Consider the following 8,490-nt stretch of genomic DNA (forward strand, 5'->3'; position numbering starts at 1 on the left):
GTTGCTTACTCGAGCACGGCGAGCAACAATCTCCATCTCCAAAGGCGACAAGCGCTCCACCTGCACATGAAGCTGTTAAACTTGTGGATAAGCTGCCTATATCTCAATTTATAGGTTTTTCTAATCAGATAGTAACACGCATGATTACTGGCAGTCCCACCGCGTAGTGGCTTCTTGTAGCGTGTAGCCAAACCAAGGTGTAATTACATCGTCTTGTGTTGTATGGTTACAAAATCTTGTGTGACCCAACCCCTTTATACCAAGGCACGTGTATCTCTGTTACACTCTCCCCATCAAAATTGTTGATATCCACATTTCACATTAAATTATCGCTTCTTACGACACTAGCAAGTCTAAGACACCTTTACGTCTCCAGGACCTTCTTCACGCATTCTCTGCGTAAGAAGCCCTGCGTCTATGAAACATAAAACACCCAGCCACGCTGGTCCCTAGAGCGGCCGCAGCTTTTTCGTCTCCCGCACGCGTTGCAACTTCAGGCAGTTCGTCCGCGTCTTCAAGGGAAGCGCATTTCTAGCCCTCGGCAACCGAGCGCCACACACCGCGCCTGCCACAGGCGACGGATAACCTCATCGAGTGCTCCAAGGAAGTCGACTACGAGTCGGATACTCCTTTCCCAGAATGGGGGTGAAGAGGAGAGCGAGGTGTGCTAACGGCGCGACGCGAGCCCTGCTCGAACCTTGCGGACACTGTATCCGTTTCCTGACCTCTAGACCTCCGAGATAAGTGGTATTATTACCACTCGCCTTGACGAGGCACAGGAGCAGTAGTTGGAGGCTGCCCACAGGGCGGCTCTCATACGTTCACATCCATGGTCAGTACTAGATTTTCGTGTGAAATACGGCTTCCGCTCTGCGGATCCCGCTACAGAAGCGAAGGGCGCGATCATTCGATCGTTGGCCGTCTACGTAGTCGGGCCCCAATAGTTGAGCTTGGCCAACAAAAAGCTCTTTGAGCTCGCTTCTTAGTACCTCAAGAAATCCAAATGGATAGGGACCGCGCTCGACTTCGCGCTCAAAGAGGACGTGCTCACGTACCCGCAATGTGGATGATTCCTGTTGTGCTCACTCCTGGCGAATCCTCTGCAGATGATGAAGAACTTTTGAGCTATGGATGCAGAGGCACCGAAAACGTCTCTCGCTGTCTAACATACAGCGGTTTCACAAGGAGGTGGACGTGTGCATGGAACGCCATGTTCGGTTCGAGGTTGCCAACGCAACGCCGACTTCGTTCGTATTGTCACCTACGACGTACGGATTAATCAATCACGCCCCTGCGAGCTTTGTCGGGTGAGTCTGCGACCACATCAGCTCATGGTCATAGCTTGAGCTCAGTTCATGGCCCTCCGGATTCACTGACTAGTACCGAGAAACGCGGGGCGTACGACGAGGAGCGTCATAAGCATCCATGACTTCTGGGCAGTCTTGCCGCGGTGGCATCTCAAACTCCCACGAGCTCTCTGAGTCTGGGTATTTCCGCCACTTCACAAGATACTGGGTTTGACCCTGTCGACGACGTCGACCCACGAGGCGTTCTACGTCATAGTGGACACCACTGTGTTCGTGGAGAAGAGTCGGCGGCGGACGATGACGACTTGGTCGATCGCCGACCAGCGACTTGCGATGCTCTTCGAGCTCTTGAAGGCAAAGTCCGTCGCGATCGGGGCTCCGCTGAGAATCATGCTGGGGTCCCATACCGCTGTGCGGAAGACGTGGCGAGCTTGTAGCGCTTTGTGCACAGACTGCCTTACGTTGATGACTATCGCACTCTGTCGGAGCGGTTTCTAGCCGTTAAACAGACGAATTCGTCACTTCGTGCGACGGTCGTGCGCCTTGCGCCGTTGAAAACTGAATTGTTTCACTCCGTGGCCGATCGTTTGTGAGCGCCGCCCCGGCGCCAACGCTCCCGCCTTCCCTAGCACTGGATTCAAAATAAAACACCGGGTGGGTGCGCATCCTTCTCGGAAGATTTAGCGTATTCGCAAGGCCCCGCACGGCCACGACCTTATGAGGCCCGAAAAACCGTGGACGGACCTTCGTCTTAAAGACCGCAGAAACTGCATGTGTAGGACGTTTTCAGCCTTTAATCAAACCAGGTCTCCGACCTCAATATTTTCAACATTTCTTCTGCTGCTTTCGTCTGCAATTTTTTCTGCATGTCTTGGCTATCAGCCATCGCATCGCGAACGTGTCGTAAGACACTCAGTCTTGTAGATGGAAAGCCCCATCAACTTCTTTACGAACAGTGAGAGGGCTGATATCAGCTAGCCGCTCGGCTATTCCTTCCTCGCCAAGCCCTAAATCATGGGATGGCGGTGTCAGCGGGACGGGAAGATGAACGAGCCCGTGTAGATTGGCGTGTAGTCTGCAGACGCATGCACTGCAGTGTTCAGTGCGGACTCCACAAGTTTCCGTCACCGCCGCAAGATGGGCCGTCTTGCTCAAATGGTAAAGTCCACGACACCCGTGTTGCCTGCCGAGTCCTTCGGCAGGTCAAACTCAAATTCATACTCGTGGACTGCAACATCGGTAAACTGGCCAGCGGTGCAGCTGCATTCGGAGAGGTTTGCACCCTTTAAAAACGTCTCACACGTGCGCACATACGTGCTCATCCATTTGAACAGCTTGGGCCACCATTAATAGCAACTCAGAGAGCTTTAGGTCTTCTCATGACCACTGAATCGGGTGTTGTGGGCCTCATTGAGTATACGGTACTTCAAGTTCTCATCCCGATGAGCCACAATTCGTGGCGTATCCGTCGAGCCGGTGCTATAGTTTAGCAACGTGTTTTTCAATGAATATAGGTGCAACCAAGCGCGCAGTTGCGGCGACAACGTCTTGTCACAGTTTCCAAACCCCCAGCTCCTGAGTGCCCGTAGCAGCGCTACGCACGTATCATCACCCGCGTATGCGGCGCGGATCAAATACGTCACTAACGAATCACCTCCGTGCGATGCTGGAATGTATACATAAACATTCATTGCAAGCGAATCTTGCAAAGTGTATCTTTTAGTGCTAACTGAGTTCTGGTCCTCAATTATTATATTGGTGAAGACGGTGTTCGTGCAGACCCTGAAAAGGTCAAAGCAATCGTAGCATGGCCCACACCAGAAAATCAAAGGGATCTGAGGAAATGGATTGGTTTGGTCGAATTACTTGCATCGCCTCTCGCGTAACTACGCAGACATGGTACGCCCGCAATCAAACTCGATGATGAAGGGCGTACCATGGAAGTGATCATCCACTTTTGGAAATGCATTCACTCAAATCAAGAACAGCTTGGTGGAACCACCATTGATTGCTTTGCAAGATGATACGAAGTCGTATAGTGTAACGGGGTTACATGTATCCTGGTATGAAGTGGTGGCTTACGCAAGATGGTGTGACCGTACAAAGACGTAAATTACACGAGTTGGTGTAACCACACCATCGTGTGGCCACACCGTGACAAGCAGCCACAACATGGCGGGACTGTCAGTAGTTTTGAGTATTAATTAGGTTTTGCTAATTAATCAGGAAAACTTAAGGTTCAAGAGATAGGTGGCTTTGCCGCAAATAAAACAAGTCATTACAGTTTCAATGTTGAACGGAAGAGTACATTTGCTTTGGGTTAAGATTTCGGGTACTTGTGGAGTAAGCGGATTGCGTTCCGCTACACTCGTTCTGGTTCTAGTATGGAACGTAAGGTCGGTATACTTGGTCAGCTTCCTTCAAGCAAAGAGCTACAGAAGCACGCTGCACTTGGTACATCGAACCGACTTCCCGCTTCCTACCAGTCTGCTTTTGTCGCGGAGAAACGACAAAATTCAGTAGGCACGGTTGAGCCTCAAAGAGGTGGAGGTCAGCCGGGATCAGCCTCGAAGAGCGCTGTGCTCTAGCACACGATACGTGTATAGAAGCCGGGTTACTGGGCTTGGAAGCAACCGTAAAAGGCTTTGAGAAGCCACGGTAAATCCTAATCGATAGCGGGGCGTCGGTCAATTATGCTCGACGTCCCACGATGGAAGGAAGTCAACTGTATGCTGAGGCGCTGAAAGCGCGGTTGATTGCCATCGTCACTCTTTGCTTAGCGACGGGGACATGCGTCACGGTGCCGAAGGTCCCTGTGGACCTCCGTGTCAAGTTTCTTGACTTTGATAGCATGAAATGCTGCTTAGTCTCAGACTTGGATTCAAGGTATGACCTCATCCTTGGTATGGCATGGTTGGAACACCATGAGCCGTGGATCGAAACAGCAGGTCGAAGACCTTGGGCGCTGCGCGCACATCTCCTGGTGGATATTTGGTGAGTCATGAACCCACCTCTGCTAGAAAGCAAAAACGCTACTGACGCGGGTACTGGACCGGGACGGTCAATGTGTTGGAGATCCGAGTATCCGAGTTGTCGAACACCGAAAGTGGATCGAACAAGACACCCGAGCATGGCCCCCGGGCTTAATGCGGAGTGTCACACTAAGCACTGCTCAAGTACCAAAGCAGTTGCTGCATGCCAAGAGTGGTTTGTCGGTCAGGGGGGGAGGCATCGAGGGCGAGGCACCAGATATGCAAGTTGATTGGCTCGTATTCTACTGATCACTGTTCCCGTTTCGAAGCAGTTGCTGCGTGTCAAGAGTGGCATGGTCGAACGAGATCTGAGGCTTCTTGGACAAGGCTCTTCTGATTTGCGTGGAGTGGCACGTTGTTCACTGGACAAAGATTGCGGAAATAGCAACTCTTTGGCGGATGTTGTTCATAACATCAGGGCTCCGAAGGAGCAGGGATTGGGGACACTGAACGACGCTGACTGCATGGTCCCACCGATCTCGACGAGACGAAAAACCTCTATTGAGGGAAGACGGCGAGGCCGTAGATTATCTGCAAGTCGCAGGGTGTCGACCCTTCCCTAGGATGTGTCTACCGTAGACAATAGCGCAGCTTTAATCTTGTCAACGGTATGACGGGGGGAACGGCGACGTCACCTTCGACGCTATTCCCGCGGTGGATGCTCTTCTTTAGCTGGACGAGATGTCCTTCGAAGAGTTTGGCGGTACCTTGTAGGCAGGCGAATCACCCGAGGTGGTCATTTGCGACCGAGCGAGGAGATTGACCATCGTCGCTTCTGGATGAAGCTGTCCTGGAGGACACCAAGAGGGTGCTGAACGCACAAAGTGGATCGTTGATCCTCAAGGATCATGCTAATGTGGGTATTTCATTAGGAAGCGTGGTCTTCGGGCGGATCCCGCTAAAGTCAAGGCCATTGTTGACTGGCCGGCTCCAAAGAATCAAAAGGATTTGCGCAAGTAATCTGGCCTCGCGAACTACTTGCACAACAGCGCGAAATATGCGGAAATGGCACGGCCATTGTTGAATCTTCTCAAGAAGGATGCGGAATGGTGTTAAGGCACTGAGCATCGGGAGGGCTTTGACGGGGTCAAAGACAGCCTACTTCATGCACCAATACTGGCGTTGTCAGACCCCGATGTCCGTTCGTGACATTTCGGACTTTGTCATCGGCTGTGCGTTGCTGCAAACAGACGCCGAGGGGTGAAATCGGATGATCGCGTTCGAATCTCGCCAGCTTTAGGCTGCGAAAAAGAACTACCAAGTCCACGACAAGGAATTGCTTGTGATAAAGTATACACTTGTCAACGCACCTGCTTGGATCAAAACCGTTTGTGATCTACACAGATCATGCAGCATTACGCACTAGGAGTGGCTCTCCTTCTTTTCTGGTTATATACTTTGCGGTGAAGTATAAGCCAGGAAAGCAAAATGCTTTGGCTGATGCGTTCCTAGACTGACCGGATTATGGGCTTGCTCATGTCACGATGGTGACGTCGTCAGCGACCGATTTGAATGCGCTGGTAATGATACGTGTGTAGCGCTGCTACAGGCTCTCGAGAGCAAAGAGTTTGGGAACTCGGACAAAAAATTGTCGGCGCAACTGCGCGCACGGTTACAACGATAATCGTTGGATTTCGGGCTGCTGTATCATAGCACCGATTCGACGGACACGTTACGAATTGTGTTCCTCACGATGAGGATGTGAAATACAGTACCCTTTATTAAGCCCACGACACCCCACTCATTGGTCATCTCGGTCGTGAGAAAGCGTACAGCTCTGTGAGTTGCCACTACTAGAGATGGACGAGATCCTATGTGCGCACGTGTGGAACGTGTCAAAGGATGAAACCCTCTCCGAATGCGGCGGCGCCGCAGGCCAGTTTACCGGTGTTGGTGGTTCATGAGTTTGACTTTGTGTTTGGCCTGCCGAAGGACTTGGCGGGCAACACGGGTGTTGTGGTCTTTGTGTGCCGTAGCCCAACTTGCGGCAGTACTGGACACCATCGACGGCGTCGGTACAGCGACGCTGTTTGTGATCGTGTCTTTCGGCAACATGGACTTCCAGAATTAATTGTCTCTGACAGAGATTCACCATTCACCGGGAAGTTTTGTTCGGTAATCTTCAGGGTGCTGGGCACCATGTTGACTATGTCAACAGCGGACCATCCGCAAGCCGATGGTCAACTGAGCGCGCGAATCACGTCGTTGAAGCCGTTCTTCGCAGCGTCTGCGCTGAGACTGGAGCGCCATGCTATCACTTGTGGAGCTCGCTCTGAACAATACATGCGTCTACCGGCTACACGCCGTTCTGCGTGAACGGGCTTGTTATTTCTCGCGTCCTCTGACGCCGCCATCCCATGGCCCAGGGCTTGGTGGGGGAGGGATAGCCGAGCGGCTAACTGATGTCAGCCACCTCACTGTCCTTAAAAATGTTGATGACTTTCTGTCTACCAGACTGGGTGTCATACGACACGTTCGCGATGCGATGACTGAAAGCCAAGACATGCAGAAAGAATATGAAGACGAAAAAAGAAAAGAGCAGAAGTTGAAAACTTTGGGGTCGGAGACCTGGTTTTAATCAAAGCAAAAATACTTACTACACATGCGGTTTCTGCTGTCTTCAAGACAAAGATCCGTCCACGGTTTATCAGACCTTTTAAGGTCGTGGCGAAGGGGTTCTTGTGTGTACGCTAAACCTTCTGAGAAAGATGCGCACCCACCTACTGTCTAATGTGGGCTTGCTGAAGCCGTGCTGGGATCCAGCGCAAGTGAACACGGATGCGTTAGCACCGAAGCGGAGCTCAAAGGCGCTCGACCACCCAGAAGCTGAACCAGCCACTGGTTTTGAGCACAGAGTGCAGCGACTTCCGTTTTCAACGGCGCCAGCCGCTCCACCGTCACACGAAGTGACGTATTCGCCTGCTCGACGGCAGGGGGCCGCTCCGACAGAGCACAATAGTCCTCAACGCAAACACAAAGTGCTTCAGACTCTCTAGACCTTCCGCAGGGCCTCAGCGGAGTGTGGATGACGACGAGCCATATCCTTCAAAGATCGAAGAGCATCGCGAGTCGCCGGACGGCGATTGACCAAGTCGTCATCGTCCACCACCGACTCTTCTCGATGATAATGGATGTGTCCATTTTGACGTGGAACACCTTATCGACATCGTCGACAGGGTCAGACCCAATATCCTGTGAAGTGGCGAAGAAACCCAAACTCCGAGAACTCGTTCGAGTTTGACGTGCCTATTCGGCAAGACTGCCCAGATGTTATGATCAGAGGATCATGACGCTCCGCGTCGTCGTATACCCCGCGCTTCTCGGCAACAGCCAGGGAAGCCGAAGGACAATGGGCTGAGTTCAAGCGATGAATCTGAGATGCTGTGGTCGTAGCCTTACTCGTGTGAGAAACCACAGCGCTCTCGGGAGCGTGATGGATTATCCATATTTCGCAGGGCGACAATACGCAGGAAGTCGGTGTTGCGCCTTGAGTTTGGCAATCTCAAATCGAAGATGGTGTACTACGCGCACGTCCACTTCCTGGTGGCTCCATTTTATGTCAAACAGCGAGGAAAGTATTCTATGCCACCGTCCTAATCGCTCAAAGAGCTCTTCGTCATCTGCAGTGGCTTTGCCAGGGGCGAGCACCACAGTAAAAATCCGCATTGCTGGTACTGGAGCGCCTCCTCATTGGGCGCAAAGTCGAGCGCGGTGACAATCCATTGGGATTTGTTGAGGCTCCAAGAAGTGAGCTTGGAGAGCGTTTCGGTAGTCAAGTTCGGCTTGTGTAGTGGCCGGGGGTCCGACTACGTAGACACCTAACCAACGAGCAATCGCGTCTTTTGCTTCAGTAGTGATCCGCCGAGCGGAAGCCGTATTCCACACGAGATTCTAACCCGAACGTGGATACGAGCGTATGAGAGCCGCATTTATGGCAGCCTCCAACAACTGCTCTTGTGCCTTGTCGAGGCGATTGATAATAATACCACTCCCTCGGAAGTCGTGAGGTCGGAAAGGGAATAGATGTCCGCAAGGTTTGAGCAGGGCTCACGGCGTTACGTTAGCGCAACTCACCATCCTCTTCTTCCCAAGGAGTAGTTGTCGACTTCCTCCGAATTCTCAACGGGGGAATCCGCTGTTCGTGGCGGGAG

The sequence above is a fragment of the Plasmopara halstedii genome (assembly GCF_900000015.1).
Source record: "Plasmopara halstedii genome assembly, contig: Scaffold_444, whole genome shotgun sequence".
Classification (NCBI taxonomy): Eukaryota; Oomycota; class Peronosporomycetes; order Peronosporales; family Peronosporaceae; genus Plasmopara; species Plasmopara halstedii.